This window comes from Rhinoderma darwinii, chromosome 1 (genome assembly GCF_050947455.1).
Source record: "Rhinoderma darwinii isolate aRhiDar2 chromosome 1, aRhiDar2.hap1, whole genome shotgun sequence".
Taxonomy (NCBI): Eukaryota; Metazoa; Chordata; class Amphibia; order Anura; family Rhinodermatidae; genus Rhinoderma; species Rhinoderma darwinii.
The window spans coordinates 405,674,694-405,699,447 of NC_134687.1; the positions used below are offsets into that span (position 1 = coordinate 405,674,694).

Here is a 24,754-nt window from a genome sequence, read left to right on the forward strand (position 1 = left end):
GTTCAGCTTTTTCTGGAAATCAGTGTAGTGGTGTACGGGTTCAATAGAAAGTCTATGAGCCCGTACTCCGCTACATCGGCTTTCCGGAAAAAGACGAACAGAAACTAAGCGACTCACGCGAGCACTTCTGCAGCTTCGTTTTAGCGATTGGTGGGGGTCTCGGTGCTCGGACCGCCAACAATCAAAACCTATGACATGTCAGAAGTTTGTTGAATGTTTAGTTACCCTTTAAGGAAGTCTTTCAAAATGTATTGCTGTGTTTCATTGTGGTACGCTTGTACATTGAGGAATTGTATACACAGGACAACTCTTCATTTAGATTGTGCTTTCTCTAACCCGAGTGTGCCAAAAATTCATGATGTAATTCACCGAAAAAGGTCACAGGAATGAAGTCTGTCACATGCCCACTCCAAAAGGAAAAAGGGCTCCGAGCATTCCCTAACCCTCCGAACCAGAAGGCCACACAAGGATAAGAGACAAATGACCTCTCTGTGCCCTGGTGTCTTCCTAGGCTGCTGGGCGCAGAGTCCAGGTGGCTCTCACAGTAGAATGAGTTGGGGTTGCAAGGGTGAGGAATGTAAAAGTTATGCTAACATACCATCAGCACGGGTATCCCTTAACCCCTTAAGGACGCAGCCTAGTTTGGGCCTTAAGGCTCAGAGCCCATTTTTCAAATCTGACATATTTCACTTTATGTGGTAATAACGTCGGAATGCTTAAACCTATCCAAGCGATTCTGAGATTGTTTTCTCGTGACACTTTGGGCTTCATGTTCGTGGTAAAATTTGGTCGATATATTCAGTCTTTATTTGTGAAAAATTGCAAAATTTAGAGAAAATTTACAAAAAATAGCATTTTTCAGAATTTAAAGGCATCTGCTTGAAAAACAGACGGTTATACCACCCAAAATAGTTACTAGTTCACATTTCCCATATGTCTACTTAAGATTGGCATCGTTTTTTGAACATTCTTTTATTTTTCTTGGACGTTACAAGGCTTAGAACATAAACAGCAATTTCTCATATTCTTAAGAAAATTTCAAAAGCCTTTTTTTGAAGGTGCCAGTTCAGTTCTGAAGTGGATTTGAGGGGCCTATGTATTAGAAACCCCCATAAAACACCCCATTTTAAAAACTAGACCCCTCAAAGTATTCAAAACAGCATATAGAAAGTTTTTTAACCCTTCAGGCATTTCACAGGAATTAAAGCAAAGTGGAAATTAAATTTGCAAATTTCATTTTTTCTGCTGAATTTCAATTTTATTCAATTTTTTTTTAGTAACAGAGAAGGTTTTACCAGAGAAACACTACTAAATATGTATTGTCCAGATTCTGCAGTTTTTAGAAATGTCCCACATGTGGCCCTACTGCGCTCGTGGACTAAAACACAAGCCCTAGAAGCAAAGAAGCACCTAGTGCATTTTGAGGCCTCTTTTTTATTAGAATATATTTTAGGCAGCATGCCAGGTTTGAAGAGGCGTTGAGGTATCAAAACAATGGAAACCCACCAGAAGTGACCCCATTTTGGAAATTACACCCCTCAAGGAATTCATTTATGGTTTTTGTTATCATTTTGACCGCACAGTTTTTTCACAGCACCTATTTGAATTGGGCTGTGAAATGAAAAAAATGATATTTTTTCCAATAAAATGTCATTTTTGATCAAATTTTCTTATTTTCACAGGGAACAACATACCCCATTTTGTTGCCCAATTTGTCCTTAGTGCGGCAATACCCCATTTGTGGTGATAAACTGCCGTTTGGGCCCATGGGAGGGCTCAGAAGGAAAGGAGCGCTATGTGTTTGTTGGAGTCCAGATTTTGCTGGATTGGTTTTCGGGTGCCATGTCGCATTTGCAGAGCCCCAGAGGTATCAAAGCAATGGAAACCCACCAGAAGTGACCCCATTTTGGAAACTACACCCCTCAAGGAATTCATTTATGGTTTTTGTTATCATTTTGACCGCACAGGTTTTTCACAGCACCTATTTGAATTGGGCTGTGAAATGAAAAAAATTATATTTTTTCCAATAAGATGTCATTTTTGATCAAAATTTCTTATTTTCACAGGGAACAACATACCCCATTTTGTTGCCCAATTTGTCCTTAGTGCGGCAATACCCCATTTGTGGTGATAAACTGCCGTTTGGGCCCATGGGAGGGCTCAGACGGAAAGGAGCGCTATGTGTTTGTTGGAGTCCAGATTTTGCTGGATTGGTTTTCGGGTGCCATGTTGCATTTGCAGAGCCCCAGAGGTATCAAAGCAATGGAAACCCACCAGAAGTGACCCCATTTTGGAAACTACACCCCTCAAGGAATTCATTTATGGTTTTTGTTATCATTTTGACCGCACAGTTTTTTCACAGCACCTATTTGAATTGGGCTGTGAAATGAAAAAAATGATATTTTTTCCAATAAGATGTCATTTTTGATCAAAATTTCTTATTTTCACAAGGAACAACATACCCCATTTTGTTGCCCAATTTGTCCTTAGTGCGGCAATACCCCATTTGTGGTGATAAACTGCCCTTTGGGCCCATGGGAGGGCTCAGAAGGAAAGGACCACCATTTGGCCTACTGGAGCTTTTCTGGTGCTAAGTCATGTGTGCAGAAGCCCCTGAGGTACCAGTACAGTTGAAACCCCCGAGAAGTGACCCCATTTTAAAAACTACACCCCTTAAGACATTCATCTAGAGGTGTAGTGAGCATTTTGACCCCACAGGTACTGTGTAAAAGATAATGCGCAGCAGATGGTGCAGTGTGAGATTTGCAATTTTATATATGTATATACCATTTCAGTGTCCAATATAGTGTGCCCAGCATGCGCCACCGGAGATATACACCCCTTAAATTGTAATGTGGGTTCTCCTGGGTACGACAATACCCTACATGTGGCTGTTAACAGCTGCCTGGGCATACGGCAGGGCTCAGAAGGGAAAGATGAGGGGGGTAAGCTGTGCGGAGTGCATCAGGGTAAATTGAAAATCAAGGGATGTATGATACATTTTAAAACAATCTTTTATACAGAGCCCTGGTTTTTCGGGACACGTGTCACATTGGTATATTGTGTTCTTCCTTATCCCCCTCTTATAGCAGACTCTGCACCTCTTTTGACTCTTTCCCTTTCCACCGGTTTGGGGACCTTCTCCTGGAAAGTGTTGCCCTGGTACGATGCGCCCCCCCTTCCTGGTCCCTAAAGATTAGATCTTGAAATTCCAGGAAAGTTCCCCTCTGGCCTGCACATCGACGTAGCACATACGCATTGTACAAAGCCTTCTGTATGATGTGCCCGGCCAGCTTCTTATACCACACCGCATGGCGCTGTAGGGCTTCAGGACTTGATTTGACAAGTCCATCCCTCCCATGTACCTATTGTAGTCCAGGATGCAGTCTGGTTTGGGGGTGGCCTTTCCTTCATATATCCTAAACCTGTAGGTATACCCTGATGCACTCTCGCACAGCTTATACATCTTCACGCCATACCTTGCCCTCTTACCTGGCAGGTACTGGCGGAATTGAACCCTCCCTTTAAAATGTACCAGGGACTCATCAATAGAAAAACACTTCTCGGGGGTGTATGCTTGGGAAAACCGGGCACTGGAACGGTCTAATAGGGGTCTCCGTTTATACAAACGGTCAAAACTGGGGTCATCTCGGAGTGGGCACGGCTCATTATCAGTATAATGTAAGAAGCGAAGTATTGCCTCATTTATTTATTTTTTTAGGTTCCAGTTCATTTCTGAAGTTGCTTTGAGGGGCCCATATATTAGAAACCCCTATCAAACACCCCATTTTAGAAACTAGACCCCTCAAAGTATTCACAACAGCATTTAGAAAGTTTATGAACCCTTTAGGTGTTTCACAGAAATTTAGAGCAAAGTAGAGGTGAAATTTACTCTTTTTATACCATTTTTTTTATAACACAAAAGGATTTATCAGAGAAACGCAACTCAATACTTATTGCCCAGATTCTGCAGTTTAGAGAAATATCCCACATGTTGCCCTCGGGCGGTAATGGACTGAAGCACCGGCCTCCGAAGCAAAGGAGCACCTAGCGGATTTTGAGCCCTCTTTTTTATTAGGCACCATGTCCGGTTTGAAGAGGTCTTGTGGTGCCAAAACATTGGAAACCCCCCAAAAGTGACCCCAATTTGGAAACTAGACCCCTTGAGGAATCCATTGTAGTTTTCATGGGGTGCATGCGGCTTTTTGATCAGTTTTTATTCCATTTTTAGGTGGCGTGGTGACTAATAAACAGCAATTCTACTATTGTTTTTGTATACTTTTTTTTTTACAGCGTTCACCGTGCGCTATAAATGATATATTAACTTTATTCTGCGGGGCGATACGATCACGGCGATACCAGATGTTTATAGTTTTTTTTTATGTCTTATGGCGTTTGCACAATAAAATACGTTTTGTAAACAATCATTCACTTTTTGTGTTACCTTATTCTAAGAGCCATAACGTTTTTATTTTTCAATCAATAAAGCCGTGCGAGGACTTATTTTTTGCGTAACGAACTGTATTTTCCATCAGTACCATTTTTAGGTACATGCGACTTTTTGATCTCTTTTTATTCCATTTTTTGGGAGGTGAAGTGACCAAACAATTGTGATTGTGGTACGGTTTATTAATATTTTTTTTTACGGCGTTCACCGTGCGGGATAAATAACAAAATAATTTTGTAGTTCAGGCCGTTACGGACGCGGCGATACCAATTATGTATAGTTTATTTGTTTGTTTATATATTTTTATTAATAATAAAGGCCTGATAAGGGAAAAAGTGGGACTTTTACTTTTATTACTTTTAAAACTTTTATTTTCTTATTTTTACACATCTTTTTTTAACTTTTTTTTTACTTTATTACTTTGTCCCACTAGGGGACATGAGGGCAGGAGGCCCTGATCGCTATTCTAATACACTGCACTACATGCGTAGTGCAGTGTATTAGAACTGTCAGCTACTCACTGACAGCAAGCATAGTGGGTCCTGACGTTGTCAGGACCCACTAGGCTTCCGTCTATGGCATAGCCGGACGCCATTGTTTGGTGTCCGGTTGCCATAGTCACCATCGCCGGCCGCTATCGCGTAGCAGGCCGGCGATGGCAGCTTAACCCCTAAAAAGCCGCGATCTCTATAGAACGCGGCTTTTAAGGGGTTAATCAGCGGGGACACAGCGATCGGTCCCCGCTGTAGGAGCTGTGACAGCTGCTGAACAAGACAGCAGCGTCACAGCTCCTGTATGTGTCGGGAGGACGGCCGAAACGGCCGTTACTCCCGAGACGTACTATTACGGCATGGAGCGCGAACGATACAGCTGCCATGACGTAATAGTACGTCAAGGAGCGGGAAGGGGTTAAAAGGGTTGTACTAGAATAAAAAATTAGAACCTATTCACAATACGTAATAATTGTCTGATCGCTGGGACTCCCACCGATCGTGAGAACTGTCCGCAGTGAGTGGGACATTGAATGGAGCGGTGGTCAAGCAGGCGTGCGGCTACTCCATTCAAAGTCTATAGGACTATCCTGCAGCTGTTTCAGGCACACACATAGTCACTACTCTTCTGGCACTTCTGTACATCAGGCTTTCAAACTGCTTAGCCTTTGGCCTAATCCAGTGACTGGTGGTCACCTACGGCAATGTCTCTAACCCCCACGCAGTGTACACCAAGCACTTACGATCCCACCACCATGTGTAGGTCAATTCTGGCTTTCGACCACTGAATAGAAAAGATTCCACACTTAGCCAAAAGACAGTGAATGGGGTTCTTACTGCTTGGAGACCCCACAATTTGTTATTTGTGGGGGATCTAAGATGTTGGTGCCAAAAAATGACAGAACATCCATTGAGCTCCTTGCGGCTCTCCTATGCCAAAAGCTTCACTTGATACAGCTGTTGTGTTTAGTTAAAGCGGTATTCCGGGTTGGGGAGTGTTAAAACCAGTTTTCACCTATCCTCTGGTCCCGATCACCAGAACGAAGGGTCCTCTTTGAATAGAGCGGTGGTTGAGCATGCACGTTGCCGCTCCATTCCAAGTCTATAGGACTGACGGAGATAGACGTGTACAGCGGTCAGACCTCACCTATCTACCACTTATAACTCTTCACAACAAGTATACCCCTGCGCTTCCTGGGAGCTAAACTACCCTTTCTTAGCTAAACATGCCTTAATACTGTCTTTAAAAAAAAGACAAAGGATGTCTACCAACAATGAAATCTTAAAAAAAAAATCAGAAGCGTGAACCTAAGAATTATATTAATTCTAGATGTAATTGAAAAACTGCGATATTTGCCAACTAAAGTCTGACATCTATAATCTGCTTTTATACGCCAGCTTAGCAGGAGCCTATGAGAAATTCTTCAGAACGTTGGCCAAGCTGGCAAGATTCACAGAGCACAGTTGCAGTTTGCGTTTGTTTCAGTCCCTTTTCTTTGCTAATCTGTGCAAAAAAAAGACACTGGGGACGATGCAATAAAACTAGTGCAAAGGAAAACTAGAGCAACCAATCATGATGTTGCTTGCCTGGGTGTCCTAAAATGTTGGTCAGTGACAGAAGGTCTGGGTTTATCCCACCCCCCCCCCCCTTCTTTGCACACAGTTGTTGCAGCTCCATTGAATTTCATTCATAGTGTAAAACAGATGCTTTCCTATGGGCCAATGAACTCGACCGTGGTTTCCATGGTCCGTGCATAGCCCGGACCGCCAAAAAATATAGGACATGTCTTTATACGGTCCGCATTTGCAGTCCGGGCTTATTAAAATGGATGCACATCTTGTGTGTATGGTCCGTGATTGCGGACAACCCACAGACGACACTCCGTGGCCCGTCTGTGCCATAATCACTGACCGTACACGCAGCTGCGGCTGTGTGCAGGAGGCCTTAATATGACATCCGTGGTGGTTTCCCTTTCCACAGTGACCCTTCTCAACCAGTCAGCAAAGCCAAGAGGGATCACGCAGTACAGACTCACTAGATCCTTGTATACCCCTAATATCTGAATCTAAAATAATACTACCGCATTTAGCTTGCTTTAAAAAAAGAGTAGAGGCCATCTATGACTTACCACTAATACAGTACTAAGATCCTTCTATGCCATGCGGCATAGGAGAAGAGGGTGACAAATTATTTGCTACTGAATAACTAAACTGGCATGTTACTAAATTCCTAGTTACAGTAGTTAATTGGTAAAGACTTTGCCACTATGAGGCCAGTGTGGTTGGCACTGTTATTATGAGGACTAAAGCTGGCCATACACATTAGATCAAAGTCGGGTAAACCTACCTGTTCCGTTGGGATTGGCCGATTACTTACTATGTGTGTGGGGGGATAGGGCATGTTCGATTTCAATCTGCCAATCTTTTGTTGTGGCAGGCATGTCATCTGGGCATGCATGTTTATAGGGGAGTTGGAAGACGTAACCGTGTATGGCCACCTTCCCAAAGTGCTATGGTTGGTTTTATGTGGGTGACTTAAAAGTTATGAAGGCGCTGAGGGTCACTGCGGTTGGACATCACGGAGCAGTGTGATGGGCTCTGCTCATGTTCAGCTAGGGCCAGGACATAACATACAGTACCCATTTACATGACTGTATTTGTTCCATCCATATACGTATCTTGGCAATGGAAAAAGGCAAACCATCACTGTAGAAAAAGGTTTACTTTTTTTTCTCTGTGGGGGATTGAATCCTAATTGCAAAAAATATAGCGACAACTCAGAGCAAATAACACCCGGATGGAGTCTCGACTGCATTTGAGGCCTCTGTAATGTGACAGTTTGACCATCTGATATAACACCGTGCTGGGGATCAGTATATATATTATTTTATATGTCCTTTGATGCAACATTGGTGCATTTTTTCTTTCTTTTGAAAGTTTTTTGTAGTGTAGAAAAAACAAGAAAATGAAACACCGATTAGTAGCGTACACCTAAGGCCTCTTTCACATGGCAGTATTTAGGTCAGTATTTTGTATCAGTATTTTGAAGCCAAAACCAGGAGTGGAACTTGCACAGAGAAAGAGTATAATGGAAAGATTTGCACCTCTTCCTCGTTTTGGACCCACTCCTGGTTTTTGACTTAGGCTACATTCAGACGAGCGTAGCTAACCTCGGACGTGAAAAACTGCAGTTGGGTCGCGTTGTCACAAATCCCTCGAAAACTAAAGTCTATGGAGGGATGTGTGACATGCAGTAAAATAGGACATGTCCTATTTTTTCACGGACCGTGTGAACAGCCCCATTGAAGTACATAAGTCCGTGGGACGGCCGCCACACGGACTACATATACGCTCGCCTGATTGAGCTGTAACAAATACTGACCAAAATACTGCCGTGTAAAAGTGGCCTAAGACTACAAATCCACAGTGCATACATAAAGAGTAAATGGTAAGGCCTAATGCACACGACCGTAGTGATTTTGCAGTCCACAAGACCACGGTTCCATTGGGGTCCATTTGTTCGTGAAGAACCTTCCTACTGCATCCGTGTGTCTTCAGTATTCAAGGATCCGCAAAAAAAAAATGCATGGACAGTCATGCACGATACAACAATTTTCAAGGAACAAGGCAGCACATCCAAAAATAGGAATTTTATTTACCCACAAATGCGACGTTTCAGTCCAGCAGGACCTTTCTCAGGCATGTGAACATACAGACAAACCACAGTATATACAGACCGTAAAATGACTTGAGTTTAGCGGCCCCCCACAAATCTGTGAACATCATGGTTATTTGCATGGAGCCGGTCATGTGCATTTGGCCTAAAGAGGGTAACGATTTAGTTCTGAAAGATACAAAAAAAAAAAAGCACAACAACTAAAATTGTATTATGGGGGTAAGAACCCCACTAATTAACAGTCCTTGACCATTTATATAGGGTGAATTGGATGGCATATTGAATATTGGTGCATATTCTCTCAAGTTGCAGTCACACGTGGCAGATTTTGTTACAAAAATGTCCATTCATCTGATTGTTGTTTCTGCAGCTGTTGTATGGATTTCGGAAAGTGCCATTCAGATGAATGGAACTGATTTTCAGTTGCAGAAATTTCTACGACAAAATCTGCCGACTGTGAACAAGGCCTAAGTGTCCCTACACGCAACCTATTAAAAGTTGTACCGCATGTGAGAAACACATACTTGTATTGTGCTGAGGAGAACCCACTGAGCTATTTACAGCAATGACAGACTGCACGGGCCTATTGCACTGCAGCTGCTCTCCAAGCTGGCCCATTCTAAAAATTACAACTTACTACCAACTAGGTGGATGGTTGGAAGTCTCCAAAACATGCCGTACTAGAGTATAAGAACAATAATTTAATGCTGGTTAGTCTAAGGCGCCATTCACACATGTGCACGGACCCTCTAGTGAAGCACTCTGAGCCCCTATGGGCTTGTACTATAGACTCTGTGTGAGGCACCATATTCTCCCCTAGTAGCCACGCTTTTATCTGTGTGCAATGCAGCATGCCATGATTTTTTTTTTTTTTTGCTGATTCCCATGTAATCTGTAAAGGGGAAAAAACCTCCATATAAAATCAGACACACACAGAGGTGCAGGCTATGTTCGCGGTATTGAAGATCCTGTATTGCAGATTATTTCCGTGCTTTAGATCACTAGAAAAAAATAGAAGATAGAAAATAAAGATACAAACAATGGGAATGAGGAGAATGGAAAAGCTGTGGTGGGGGAGGGTTCATGACTGCCCGGATCTATAGCAGCAGATGGCTGGAAATAGGGTGGATGAGGTGAAGAAAAGACAGCGGTCCAGAGATTCAACACTTTTGCTGATCATAATTTAGTTTGTCCTTTGGTTATTTACCATCATTATATGTTCTAACCGTGTTTACGTGGGTTTCCTCCCAATATTCTGGTCAAAAAAAACATACTAATAGGTTAATCGCCGCAGTTTGTGTGTCTAAGATCGGGAAATTAGACTGTAAAACTGATGTAAATGATGACAAAATTTGTACAGTGCTGTGGAATATGTTGGCACTATATGAGCAATGGGAATAAATAAATAACTAAATCTGAGAAAAATATTTACAAGAATAGCCTGGAATACATTTTTTCATGTGAATTCAGATTCAGATGTGGATTTCCCCATTCAATTGAATAGAGTTAAAATTGCTAAATATCTGTGTGAAATCCATGATGGATAGGACATGCTGCAATTTTGAAATCAATGCACTTAAAAAGGACCTGCCACATCTGACAAGTCTATTTTGGTAAATACTTGTATTCCCCATTAAATAATTCTGGAACATCTTTTCTTAGAACTCTGCGTTGTGCCGTTCCTCTGTTATTCCTCCTAGAAATGTAGGAATAAATTGTCAACGGTGTGTTATCATTGCACTTGCCAAAGCGATGTGTTGATACAGTCTCACTCTGACAGCACTGATTGGACATTGTCAGTCGTTGTAGGGACCCCGTCCCACTGGTAACACCAGTTGTCAATTTATTCTTAAATTTCTAGGAGGAATAACCGAGGGGCACAACATAGAGAAAAGATGCTTTAGAATTATTATTTCATGGGGAATACAATTATTTCCTCAAACAGACATGTTAGGAGAGGGGACAGATCCTCTTCAAATAGAAATAATTTTTAGTGCAGAAAGTTTCTATACTGTCTGAAGGCTCAGTGAAATAAAACTATGACTGTGTTCAGTTGGAGAAAATTTCTGGATCAGGTACTTTACCGCAATTAAAGGGATATGACAGAATTAGGGGGGGATGTAAGAAGCACAGGTTAGGCATACCAGTCATACATTAATGGAGCCAGTGGCGTAGCTATAGCGGTCACAGTGTTCGCAGTTGCCCATGGCCCCCCGCACCACGCCTGTCCACAGTTACTATAGTAATTGGGGCCTGCGTAGTAAACTACATGGGCCCCTGTTACTACAGTAACATCTCCATACACTAACCCTTCTCGCTCCTGCATCGAGTCCTCTTTGGGCGCAGCGCTGGGTCCAGCGCCATTCAGCATCAAGATGCTGTACGCGCATTCGAAATAACTTAGTGAAGCTGAACTGTGCCAGGATCCAGCACTGCGCCCAATGAGGACGTGACAGAAGACAGAAGGGAGAGGAGCGGCTCAGGAGCGAGCAGTGTAAGTATATGGAGATTAAGGCCTTATTCACACGAACGTGTTTAACGTCCGTAATACGCGCGTGAAAATCACGCGTGTCGCACGGACCTATGTTAGTCAATGGGGCCGTTCAGACATTCCGTGATTTTCACGCAGCGTGTGTCCGCTGCATAAAACTCACGACATTTCCTATACTTGCCCGTTTTTCGCGCATCACGCACCCATTGATGTCAATGAGTGCGTGAAAATCACGCGCAGCACACGGAAGCACTTCCGTGTTTCGCGCGTGATTCGCACATCAGTAGATAAAGAAATGAAGGAAAAAAGAAAACCACCTCCTTCATTTCTTTTTCTAAACATCAAAACCGCGTGTCATAAGGATGGCATATGCGTGAAAATCACGCAGCAAACACTTATGACACACGGAAATGCAACGTGCAAAAAACGCAGCGTTTTTTGCATGCGCAAAACGCACACGTTCATGTGAATAAGGCCTAACTGCTTGGGGTCTGTATCTAAGCCTATCGTGGGATACTGACTGCTGGGGCCATGTAGCTAAGCCTATTATGTGTGATACTGTCTGCTGAGGCCCTGTATCTAAGCTTATCATGTGTGATGCTCTCTGCTGGGGCTATGTATCTAATCCTATTATGTGTGATACTGTCTGCTGGGGCCCTGTATCTAAGCCTATTATGTGTAATACTGTATACTGGTTCCCTGTATCTAAGCCTATCATGTATATTACTGTGCTGAGCCGATGTATCTAAGCTCATCATGTGTATAACTGTCTGCTGGGGCCCTCTATCTAAACCTATCACGTATAATAATGTCTCCTGAGAAGATGTATCTAAGCCTATCATGTATAATACGGTCTGCTGAGCCGATGTATATAAGCCTATCACGTATAATAATGTCTGCTGAGACGATGTATCTAAGCCTATCATGTATCATACTGTCTACTGAGCCGATGTATATAAGCTTATCATGTGTGATACTCTCTGCTGAGCTGCTTCATCTAAACCTATCATGTGTGGTACTGTCTGCTGAGCCAAGATATGCTGCCTCCGATAATTTTTTTTTTTTTGGGGGGTGGGTGTATATCTTGGGGCTTGTGCCCCTGATCTTTTAAGACCCTAGCAAGGCTCCCTGGCGGCTAGTGCTGCATTGATGGGTCACTTAAGAGACTAAGCGATGCAGCTGAAAGTCACGGATGGTCCTCTGCCGTGAAGAGAAGTTGTGGGAGGGAGGGATTCAATAACAACGTTTGCATTGGGGCCGATGAGCCTTTAACTACTCCCCTGAATAAAGCAATCCAAAAACAATATTCAGGTTCATGGAAAAAACAATAATCAAACCTTTGGAATCAAACTAAGAAGGTGGAGAGGAGACTGAAAAGACCTTTAGTTTACAGTGACGCACATGACATTTTCCTGTTAGAAAAACACATCACATTTCCATGATGTAGAGCCTAGCAGAAATGTGAAAATCAGCACGAGTAATGCGAATGCTTTGTATAGTCATGAGAAAACGTAATGACACCCCATGCAAAGTTGTTTTGTTTTTGGGTTTTTTCAGTACATAAATACATTAGTAAATAAAGATAAAGGTGATATTATTGAAGAAGAAAAACAACAAATTGACTTTGCAATAATTTATTATTAAAAAAAAATCACATATATTTGATTTCCCTCTGTGGAAAAAGTAAATACATAGCTACATTTATCACTAACCCTTTCGCCGCCAGCGGTTTCTGGACAATTGCACGCCTCTGAGATAAATAAAACCTGAATTAAAAAATGTATATTATAGCCTCTTACCCATATCATTTTTTAAAGTAGACACCTGGCACACTGTTAAAATTCCACCCAGCACTTTACACTTAAAGGTGCTTTCATGCAATTTCATGCTGATCCCTGTCCACCGAAAAGCACCTACAATGGGCACATGAGCATCAGAACTGGACCATAGAGCAATGGTAGAAGGTAGCCTGGTCTGATCATTCACGTTTTCTTTTGCATCGTATGGACGGCCGTGTTTGTGTGTGGGTGTCGCTGATCTGATGCCACCAGGATGCACTGAGGAAAGAAGGTCAGCCGGCGGAGCCAGTGTGATCCCCTGGGAAATGTTCTGCTGGGAAACCTTGGGTCCTGGCATTCATGTGGATGTTACTTTGACACGTTCCACCTACTTAAACATTGTTGCAGACCAAGTACACCCCTTTATGTCTACAGCATTCTCTAATGGCAGTGGTGTCTTTCAGCAGGATAATGTGCCCTGCCACACTGCAAATATTGTTCAGAAATGGTTTGAGGAACATGATAAAGAATCCAAGGTGTTGACTTGGCCTCCAAATTCCCCAGATCTCAAGCCTCTGGGAAAATGAGCTGGAAAATCAAGTCCAATCCATGGAGGCCCAACCTCACATCTACCAGGACCTAAAGGATCTGCTGCTAATATCTTAGTGCCAGATACCACAGGACACCTTCAGAGGTCTTGTGAAGTCCATGCCTCAATAGGTCAGGGCTGTTTTGGCAGCACGAGGGGGACCTACACAATATTAGGCAGGTGGTTTTTATGTTATGGCTGATCAATGTAGATTAAGGTGTGCAAAATTTGTATATACCAATCATGTCTATATGTAGAGGTTGTACGCACGAAAACACTTAAATATTTGCATGCAACAGCTGGTCTTCGCCTCTAAATTTGATTTAAAAAAATAAGTATTGTACACCTCAAACTGCAACTGTACTAACAAAATATGGATTTTTCAGAAAGCACACAAAATGTTATCTATAAAAGTACAACTCGGAACTTAGTCCAGTCATCTCTGCCCCCCCCCCCCCTCCTGTTCTGATAGTCAGAGATTTTCTAGTGACTGTTATAGTGCCAAGAAACTGGCACAGGGCAAATGTGGTGCCTATTTTCAAAAAGGGCTCTAGGTCTTCCCCGGGTAATTATAGATCAGTAAGCTTAAAGGAGTTTTCCATGTTCTGACAACTGATGACCTATCCACCGGATAGGTCAACAGTATATGATCGGTGCATGTCCGACACCCGGACCCCGCACCGATCCACCATTCCGGCTGCCTCCGGGCACCGGACAATATTGCCGGCAGCAGATGGCTCTGGTCAAAGAATAGCGGCCGAGCTGCAGTTCTGCCGAACAGCCGGTATGCAGTGTCCATCTGCTTCTAGCTCAAACTACTGCATACCGTTCCAAACATCCGGTTCACAGACGCAGCCGGAGTGGCGGACACGCACCGATCATATACTGATGACCTATCCAGTGGATAGATCATCAGTTTCAGAAAGTGGAAAACCCCTTTAACATCCATCATGGAACAAATGTTTGAGGGGCTTTTATGGTATTATGTGACAAAAAATAGTAGTAGAAGTGACAGCGGATTTACTAAGGACAGAAGTTGTCAAACCAACCGGATTTGATTTTATGAAGAGGTGAGCAGAAGCCTAGACAGAGGGGCCGCTGTGGATATAGTGTTTTTGGACTTTGCAAAGGCATCTGACACTGTCCCTCATAGATGTCTAATGGGTAAATTAATATCTATAGGTTTAGAAAGTATAGTTTCTAATTGGATTGAGAATTGGCTCAAGGACCGTATCCAGAGAGTTGTGGTCAATGATTCCTACTCTGAATGGTCCCCGGTTAAAAGTGGTGTACCCTAGGGTTCTGTGCTGGGACCACTATTATTCAACTTATTTATTAATGATATAGAGGATGGGATTAATAGCACTATTTCTATTTTTGCAGATGACACCAAGCTATGTAGTATTGTTCATTCTATGGAAGATGTTCATGAATTACAAGCCAATTTGGACACACTGAGTGTTTGGGCATCCACTTGGCAAATGAGGTTTAATGTGGATAAATGTAAAGTTATGCACCTGAGTACCAACAATCTGCATGCATCATATGTCCTAGATGGAGCTACACTGGGGGAGTCACTTGTTGAGAAGGATCTGGGTGTACTTGTAGATTATAGACTAAATAACAACATGCAATGTCTATCAGCTGCTTCTAAGGCCAACAGGATATTGTCGTGTATTAAAAGAGGCATGGAGAAGTGGAAGTAATTTCTCAGACTTTACTTCTCATCGGAACTATTTCTAATTATGGACCCATTCACTGGTACTCCATGGTATCTTATCAAAGTTCTCAAGGGCACTTTAGGTGCATTAAAAACAAAAACACCTCGGATATAATAAAAACACTAGAACTGTATTTGCATATTCATATATCATTTGTAACATCACTGAAATCTCATGTGGATTGGCATTGCTGTATAGGTGGCTCCATGGTGCTCCATTGGTTATAGTTTCTATTGTTATATTTGCATTGATGGGTACTTTACATATTTTTTACATATAATATGGTGCAATGTGGCGATATATACATTGTAGATATCATACTTTCTGTCATATAACATTTATACATGATATAATCAATGGAATGTATACAATGTGAATGGCCTCTTCAATTTGTGTATTTTATGATTTTGTACTGTTTCTCCTTTTTTTGTTTTTTACTATTTGCGAAAATCAATAAAAATATGTTTTATTAAAAAAAAAAAAAAAAGAGGCATGGACTCGTGGGACATGGATATAATATTACCAATTTACATAGAAATTTTCATAGAAAAAATGCACTAGAGTTGAAAAAAATACAAATAAGAGCAACTAAACTAATAAAGGGTGTAGCACCATCGGCCTTTGACCGCCACTGTTTCCCTCCTGCTGGCGGTCGCGTATTGGACTTTGCTCACCTGCGCCGGCCTCCTCCGGGACACCGGCGAGCTCTGAACTGTGTTATGCAGTGCACGATCTCTTAAAGGACCAGCGCACAACAGTAAAGTGTTCCCAGCCTATCCCTGCATACCCTGGACTATTTAAGGAAGTGTACTCTGTATCCCAGTGCCTGAGCAACGTTGTACTACCTAGTGTTATCCTGCAAAGGTTCCATATCCTGTATCAGTTAGCAGTCAGTACCCTGTGGCCGCTTCCAGTAATCCGGCACCAGCTTGTATCCACTGTCTGCTATCTGCCTGTATCCAGCTGCCACCAAGGTACCATCTACCTGTGACTGTTTTACACCTGTCTGGCCAGCAGCTACTCCATTCCGGCGTTATTAGTAAAGATTAAAATAATTAAACCTATTTTGCCTTGAAAAGAGATGATTAAGGGGGGACATGATTAACTTGTAAAAATATATGAATGGCCCATACAGGAAATATAATGAAAACCTGTTCCATGTAGAAAAAAAAAACGTCAAAAAACAAGGGGGCACTCCCTCCATCTGGAGAAAAACAGGTCCAATCTGCAGAAGCGGCAAGCCTTCTTTACTGTGAGAACTGTGAAATAGCCTACCGCAGGAGCTGGTCACAGCAGCAACAGTAGATGGCTTTAAAAAAAAAGTTTAGATAATGAGGACAGAAAAAGGGGTGCGGAGGTGAACCTCTGCAAGTACAGATCGTCTGATTGGAAGAATGGCGCGTAGTGATCCATTCTGTACTGCAAGTGAAATTGGACATCACATCACAAGCCTAGGGTTGCAACCAGTGTCGACACAAACCATCAGAATGTGGTTGAACGACATTGGGCTACAAGCCAGACCTCCAGCTACAGGTGTTCCATTGACCACACGCCACCGTTCTTAACGACCGCCCACCGTCTTTTGACAGCAGCGGTGCAGGTGCTTAGTCTACAGCGATGTGTTTTGGCGTCGCTGTAGAAGAGGCTGATGAGCGCTCCTGATCTTAGAGCAGCCTGCTGAAGACAACTGGGATCAGAAAACATTCCAAACCCAGCTGTTTAACTGTTTGATCGGTCCGTCACATGATCAAAGGGAACTCTCCTCTTTGATCTCATCATCGGAAACCCGGTGACGTGATCAAAGACCGGGGAATCCCTCTGCAGTCAGCCCATGGGACCTAGAAACCACCCCAGGGCTGTCTGTTCAGTTTGCCTGCTGTTGGGGCACACTATGTGCTGCCTGTCACGATCTGTTTGGTATGTGGACCCACTGGGCCGTACCGCCATAGCGGGATAGCAGCTGGCCAAACTGAGTACCAAGTCAATGTCTATAGTTTGAGCTACCACAGGTGCCCTTACTCGGACAGCAGCGATGGTTAGGCTCGGATGGGACCTTGTATAAACCTATAAAATGTAGGGCACAATTAACACAAATATATTGGAAAAATATATAAATTATATTGAATGTTACATAGTTACATAGTTACATAGTTAGTACGGCTGAAAAAAGACACATGTCCATCAAGTTCAACCAAGGGAAGGGAAAAGGGAAGGAAAAATTTCTACACATAGGAGCTAATATTTTTTTGTTCTAGGAAATTATCTAACCCTTTTTAAAGCCATCTACTGTCCCTGCTGTGACCAGCTCCTGCGGTAGGCTATTCCATAAATTCACCGTTCTTACTGTAAAGAAGCCTTGTCGCCTCTGCAGCTTGAACCTTTTTTTCTCCAGACGGAGGGAGTGTCCCCTTGTTTTTTGAGGGGGTTTTACAAGGAACAGGATTTCACCATATTTTTTGTATGTGCCATTAATATATTTATATAAGTTAATCATGTCCCCCCTTAGTCGTCTTTTTTCAAGGCTAAATAGGTTTAATTCTTTCAATCTTTCCTCATAACTTAAATTCTCCATGCCCCTTATTAGCTTCGTTGCTCTTCTTTGTATTTTTTCCAACTCCAGGGCATCCTTTCTATGAACTGGAGCCCAGAACTGAACTGCATATTCTAGATGAGGCCTCACTAATGCTTTGTAAAGTGGCATTATTACATCCCTGTCTCGTGAGTCCATGCCTCTTTTAATACACGACAATATCCTGCTGGCCTTTGAAGCAGCTGATTGACACTGCATGCTGTTATTGAGTTTATGATTTACAAGTACACCCAGATCCTTCTCAACAAGTGAATCCGCCAGTGTAGCGCCCCCTAGGACATATGAAGCATGCAGGTTGTTGGTACCCAGATGCATAACTTTACATTTATCTACATTAAACTTCATCTGCCAAGTGGACGCCCAAACACTTAGTTTGTTTAAATCTGCCTGCAATTCACAAACATCTTCCATAGTCTGAACTATATTACATAGCTTGGTGTCATCTGCAAAAATAGAAATAGTGCTATTAATCCCTTCCTCTATATCATTAATAAATAAGTTGAATAATAGTGGTCCCAGCACTGAACCCTGGGGTACACCACTTATAACCGGTGACCATTCAGAGAAGGAATCATTGACCACAACTCTCTGGATACGGTCCTTGAGCCAATTCTCAATCCAATTACAAACTATATTTTCTAAACCTATAGTCCTTAATTTACCCATTAGGCGTCTATGGGGGACAGTGTCAAATGCCTTTGCAAAGTCCAAAAACACTAAATCCACAGCGGCCCCTCTGTCTAGACTTCTGCTCACCTCTTCATAAAAACAGATTAGGTTAGTTTGACAACTTCTGTCCTTAGTAAAACCGTGCTGGCTGTCACTTATAATGCTATTTATTGTCACATAATCCTGTATATAGTCCCTCAATAGCCCCTCAAACATTTTCCCCACGATGGATGTTAAGCTTACTGGTCTATAATTACCCGGGGAAGACCTAGAGCCCTTTTTGAAAATAGGCACCACATTTGCCCTGCGCCAGTCCCTTGGCACTATACCAGTCACTAGAGATTCTCTGAATATTATGAAAAGGGGGACAGAAATAACTGAACTAAGCTCTTTAAGAATTCTAGGGTGTAACCCATCTGGTCCCAGGGCCTTGTGCACATTTATTTTATTTTATTTAGCTTGGACCATCTCTACATTCATCCAATTCAGTATATCAACTGATATATTAACAGCACTGGCACCGGCTACATCAGCTGCTCTTTCTTCTGTTGTATATACAGAGCTAAAGAACCCATTTAGTAACTCTGCCTTCTCTTGATCCCCTGTGATCAACTCCCCATTACCATTATCTAGGGGTCCTACATGTTCAGACCTTGGCTTTTTTGCATTTATATGCTTGAAGAATTTTTTGGGATTTGTTTTACTATCCCTGGCCACCTGCCTTTCATTTTGTATTTTTGCTAATTTTATTACATTTTTACAGATTTTATTAAGCTCTTTATATTTTACAAAGGCTACAGCTGTACCCTCAGATTTGTATTTTTTAAATGCCCTTTTTTTGTCATGTATTGCCCCTTTCACAGAAGGTGTAAGCCATGTGGGGTTTAATTTGAGTCGTTTATACTTATTACCTGTAGGAATAACTTTTGCACTATAATAACTCAAAGTAGATTTGAAAATCTCCCATTTATCATTTGTTCCATTATTTGACATTAGTTCTTCCCAGTCTATATCCTGAATGGCAGCCCTCATCCTGGGGAAATTGGCTTTCTTAAAATTAAATGTTTTTGCCCTCCCAGCCTTCGTTTGTTTTTTACAGTATAGGTAAAATGTAACTATATTGTGATCACTGTTACCGAGGTTTTCACGAACATTGACATTCCCAACAAGATCTGCATTATTAGATATCACCAGATCCAACAGAGCTTCACCTCTAGTCGGGTCTTCCACAAACTGGCCCATAAAATTTTCCTGCAACAGGTTGAGGAAATGTCTCCCCTTTGCAGTTGAAGCCGAACCATGACACCAATTAATATCCCGGAAATTAAAATCTCCCATTATCACTACAGTTACAACATTAAAAAATAGGTCATACTGAGCAAAAAACACAAAGACGTCTGACAATTACAGAGAACATACAAGAAAAATGGTAGATGACAATGTCAAGGATACAGGTATATATCTATCCCTAGGTAAAGTTAGCCTGATGCAGTGGTAGTTAGAGCCTCTATATATTTAAGTTTATAAATTCGCCAAGTGGAAAATATGTATACAACTGAGAGGAAACTTGCATATCAGATAAGTGTACCCAGTGCACACATGCAACAACAAGCTGCAAGCTTGAAGCTGAGGTCTGATGTAAAGAACACAGCGTGCCTACAAAAATGATAAAGGCAAATTAGATGAAGAGATACCTAGGAAGGAAGAATGTGTAACGTACCCATTGTAGTCCTCTGCATGGAGAGAACGTCAGTCCCGACGCGCGTTTCGGCGACCCCCGGACGAAGGCATTTCGCTGAAACGCGCATCGGGACTGACGTTCTCTCCATGCAGTGGACTACAATGGGTACGTTACACATTCTTCCTTCCTCGGTATCTCTTCATCTAATTTGCCTTTATCATTTTTGTAGGCACGCTGTGTTCTTTACATCAGACCTCAGCTTCAAGCTTGCAGCTTGTTGTTGCATGTGTGCACTGGGTACACTTATCTGATATGCAAGTTTCCTCTCAGTTTTATACATATTTTCCACTTGGCGAATTTATAAACTTAAATATATACAGAGGCTCTAACTACCACTGCATCAGGCTAACTTTACCTAGGGATAGATATATACCTGTATCCTTGACATTGTCATCTACCATTTTTCTTGTATGTTCTCTGTAATTGTCAGACGTCTTTGTGTTTTTTGCTCAGTATGACCTATTTTTTAATGTTGTAACATTCAATAAAATGTATATATTTTTCCAATATATTTGTGTTAATTGTGCCCTACATTTTATAGGTTTATAGCAGTTGTTTAGGGCAACACACCAAGGGTTACTTGGCTTCATTGAGGTCTAGCCTGTTTATATAGGCATTAGTATAGCATATATTCATATGTATACCAATTAGACCTCTCTCCTGCATGTACCAATAGGTTTAATCGGATGGGACCTTGGCAGCAGACACGAGGCGTGGTGTAATACAGATACAGTAGACGTGATCGGTGACACAACATGACTCCAACTCTCTAAGGCACAGGAACAAGGTAGCACGGGATACAGATAGCAGGTACGGGAACACTAGGAACTGGAAAACACTAAGGGACCATTTGCAAAGACTAACACGGGTAAACACAACAACGCTCAGGCAACGAAGGAAGGGGCAGGGCCCTTCTTATAGTCCAGGGTGAGTATGGGATCATTACAGATTTTCTACATGTGCGCATGCTGGCACTTAAAGACCAGGCACAAGCGTGCGAGCGCACCCTACGGGACACCGCAGAATGAAGCGGAAGTGAGCACTGACGTCTCCTGAGGAGGAGATGCGACCCAGCACTCACAGATCCATGGGTGCGGCCGTCGGGGGGTTAGTAGTCCCGACGGTCTGTGGCCTTGGACATTACAGTATCCCCCCTCTTATGCCCCCTTTACTTGGGGCCAGAGCAGGAGAGAAACTTCTTCACGAGGGTAGGGAAATAAAAGGAAAAAACACGGCGCCACATAGTGTGAGTAAGCCCGGAAGTAGCAGTCAGTATACGACAATTGAATGCTTACCGCAGGGCCGTAGATAAATTGCGTTGAACATGTAGCTAGAAGTGAGTGCTGCAGCCAAAATCCCAACCGGTCAGGCCTATTGGCCACCGCAATGAGGCAATATGCAATTTGAGAAAAACGGGAAAAAGTACAGCGCTGCTTCACAACTGATGGTACAATTACTGTAGAATGATGACGTTTATTGAACGATCAAGGCTACGCGTTTCAATGCCGCACCGGCATCTTCCTCAGGCCATATGACCTACAGCATAAGCAACAGTGCTTTAAATAAGCCACGCGGTAAGAAAAAACCGCCAATGTGATCAAGGTCAAAGTGCATCATTATTATCACGAGGGTAGGGGCATTGAGGTTCTCCTCTAGCTCTCAGGACCTCTCTTCTGGACCAAACCCCCTCCAATCCACCAAATAAAAAGTTCTTCCTCATACTTTTTTGGTGTCCAAGATCTCCTTAACCTCGAATGTCTCTGATGAACCGCTGGGGGCAACTGCAGAACTAGGAGTCTTGGTGTAGCGGTTTAAGACCACGGGCTTCAGGAGGGAGACACGAAAGGAATTGGGGATCTTGAGGGTGGGAGGCAGCCGAAGCTTGCAGGAGACAGGGTTGATCTGCTGTAGGATCTCGAATGGTCCGAGGAACCTGGGGGCAAACTTGTATGACCGCACCCATAGCCGGATATTCGTAGAGGACAGCCGGATCTTGGTACCTGGAAGAAAATGAGGCGGCTCTCTTCTCCTTGTGTCTGCCTTTCGTTTCATGCGGTTGACCGCCATCAGAATAGAGGATCGGGTTTGCTGCCAGATCTTCAGGAAGTCTCTAAATGCAGAGTCCGCTACGGGCACCTGGGACGTAGCTGACACCGAGAGAGGAATTTGTCGATGGTGGCTGTAAACTATGAGGAACGGTGTGGCAGCAGTGGACTAGCTTGTGTGGTTGTTATAAGAGAACTCGGCCCAAGGAAGAAGCTGCACCCAGTCATCATGCTGCCTGGAGATGAAGTGTCATAGATAGTTCTCCATGATCTGATTGATTCTCTCGACTTGACCATTGGACTGGGGATGGTAGGCTGAGGAAAAGTCCAACTTTACATCAAGGAGTTTACAGAGGGCTCTCCAGAACTTTGAGGTGAACTGAACCCCCTGATCAGACACGATCTGCAGAGGTAAGCCGTGCAGGTGGAAGATATGTTGGATGAAGAGGTTGGCCAGTCAAGAAGCAGAAGGTAGACCGATCAGCGAAACAAAATGAGCCATTTTCGAGAATCTGACCACCACCACCCAGACCGTACTGCATCGAGCAGAGGGAGGCAGATCCGTGACAAAGTCCATTGCTACATGCTGCCAGGGGGCATTGAGCACCAGCAGCGGCTGGAGCAGGCCAGCAGGCTTGGAGTGAGCAACCTTGTTAGCCGCACTCACCGTGCAGGACGAGACGAAGTCCATGATGTCTTTGGGCAGCGTGGCCCACCAGAAATGACAGGCAATCAGGTCTCGGGTTTTACGGGCTGGAGATGTCTCTAATTTGCAGAGGGTTGACAGAGACAATGCTGGATGGATCAATGTTGTTATGCGGAGACTCCATGGCATCCTCAGTCTCGAACGACCTTGTAAAGGCATCGGCCCTCAAATTTTTGTTGGCAGGGCGGTAGTGGAGCTCAAAGTGGAACCAGGCAAAGAACAGAGACCACCTGGCTTACCGGGGATTCAGCCGTTGGGCTGACTGGAGATAGGTGAGGTTCTTGTAGTCGGTAAATATCAGAATAGGGTGAGCTGTCCACTCTAGTAGATGTCTCCACTCCTCCAGAGCAAACTTGATGGCCAGTAACTCCCGATCCCCAATCAAGTAGTTGCGCTCTGCGGAAGAGAAAAGTTTGGAATAATAGCCACATACCACTGCTTTGCCTTTGGGACCTCTCTGGAACAGAAGTGCGCCTGCACCGACCGAGGAGGTGTCCACCTCCAACGAAAACGGTCGAGACACATCAGGATGATGTAGGGTAGAGGCTGACGTGAAGGCACTCTTCAGGCTATTAAACGCAGATTCTGACTCTGCAGTCCACACCTTGGCGTTCATGCCCTTTTTGGTGAGGGTAGAGATGGGCGCTGTCAGTGAAGAGAAGTTTGGGATGACCTGCCGGTAGAAGTTGGCGAATCCCAAAAAGCGCTGTATGCACCTTAAGCCTTGAGGGTGTGGCCATCTCAGGACGGACTTTACCTTCTCAGGATCCATCTTGAGACCTTGATCCGAGATGATGTAGCCTAGGAAGGGTAGAGAATTTCTCTCGGACATGCACTTCTTCAGCTTGGCATATAAGCGATTCTCCCTTAATCGCAGCAGACTTGACGGATGTGTCTCTGATGAGTTGTCGGGTCTGGAGAAAAGATCAAGATATCATCGAGGTAGACCACGACACACACATACAGTTCTCGGAAGATGTCATTGATGAACACTTCGAAGACCGAGGGAGCATTACACAGGCTGAAGGGCATTACCAGGTATTTATAGTGCCCGTCTCGGGTGTTGAATGCCGTCTTCCATTCGTCACCCTGCCGGATCCGGATCTTACGAAGTTGTAAGCCCCCCCCCCCCTCCCCCGTAGGTCTAGTTTGGAAAAAATCTTGGCTCCTCCTATGCGGTCAAACAGTTCAGAGATTAGTGGCAACGGATATCTGTTCTTGACCGTGATCTGATTAAGAGCCCAGTAGTCGATGCAAGGTCGAAGAGATCTGTCTTTCTTCTTTACAAAGAAGGCCCCGGCCGGGGAGGAGGACTTTTGTATGAATCCCCTCTCCAAATTCTCCTGGATATAAGCGGAGATAGACTGGGTCTCTGGCAAGGAGAGAGCGTATGCCCATCCACGAGGAGGGAAGGCATCAGGAACCAGTTCAATGGGACAGTCATACGCCCAGTGTGGGGGCTGCGTCTCAGCCTCCTTCTTGCTGAAGACATTCGCAAACTGTGAGTAGTAAGGGGGCAATCCTGCCAACGACTGAGGAAGGGGAGGTTGGGCCGGATGGCTCTGTCCCAGACAGCAGTTGAGACACTTGGGACCACACTGGAGAACCTCACCGGAATTCCAGTCCAGGACTGGGGCATGTAATCGTAGCCAAGGCAGACCAAGCAGCACAGCGTTGACGGCCCTGGACAGGACGAGGAAAGAAATTAGCTCGGAGTGAAGAGCTCCAACTTGGAACCTCAGTGGTTTGGTCTTAGATACAACTGGATCGGGCAGAGGCTGAGGCAACAGCCAAAGACGTCTCCAGGGGA

At 43.6% G+C, this 24,754-nt stretch overlaps 1 protein-coding gene across 1 annotated transcript in view; it reads left to right on the plus strand.

Annotated features, from left to right (window-relative positions):
* The window catches only part of RNF212B (ring finger protein 212B), a 416,496-nt gene that overhangs the window by 376,701 nt on the left and 15,041 nt on the right, over window positions 1–24,754 (plus strand). The window lies entirely within an intron of this gene.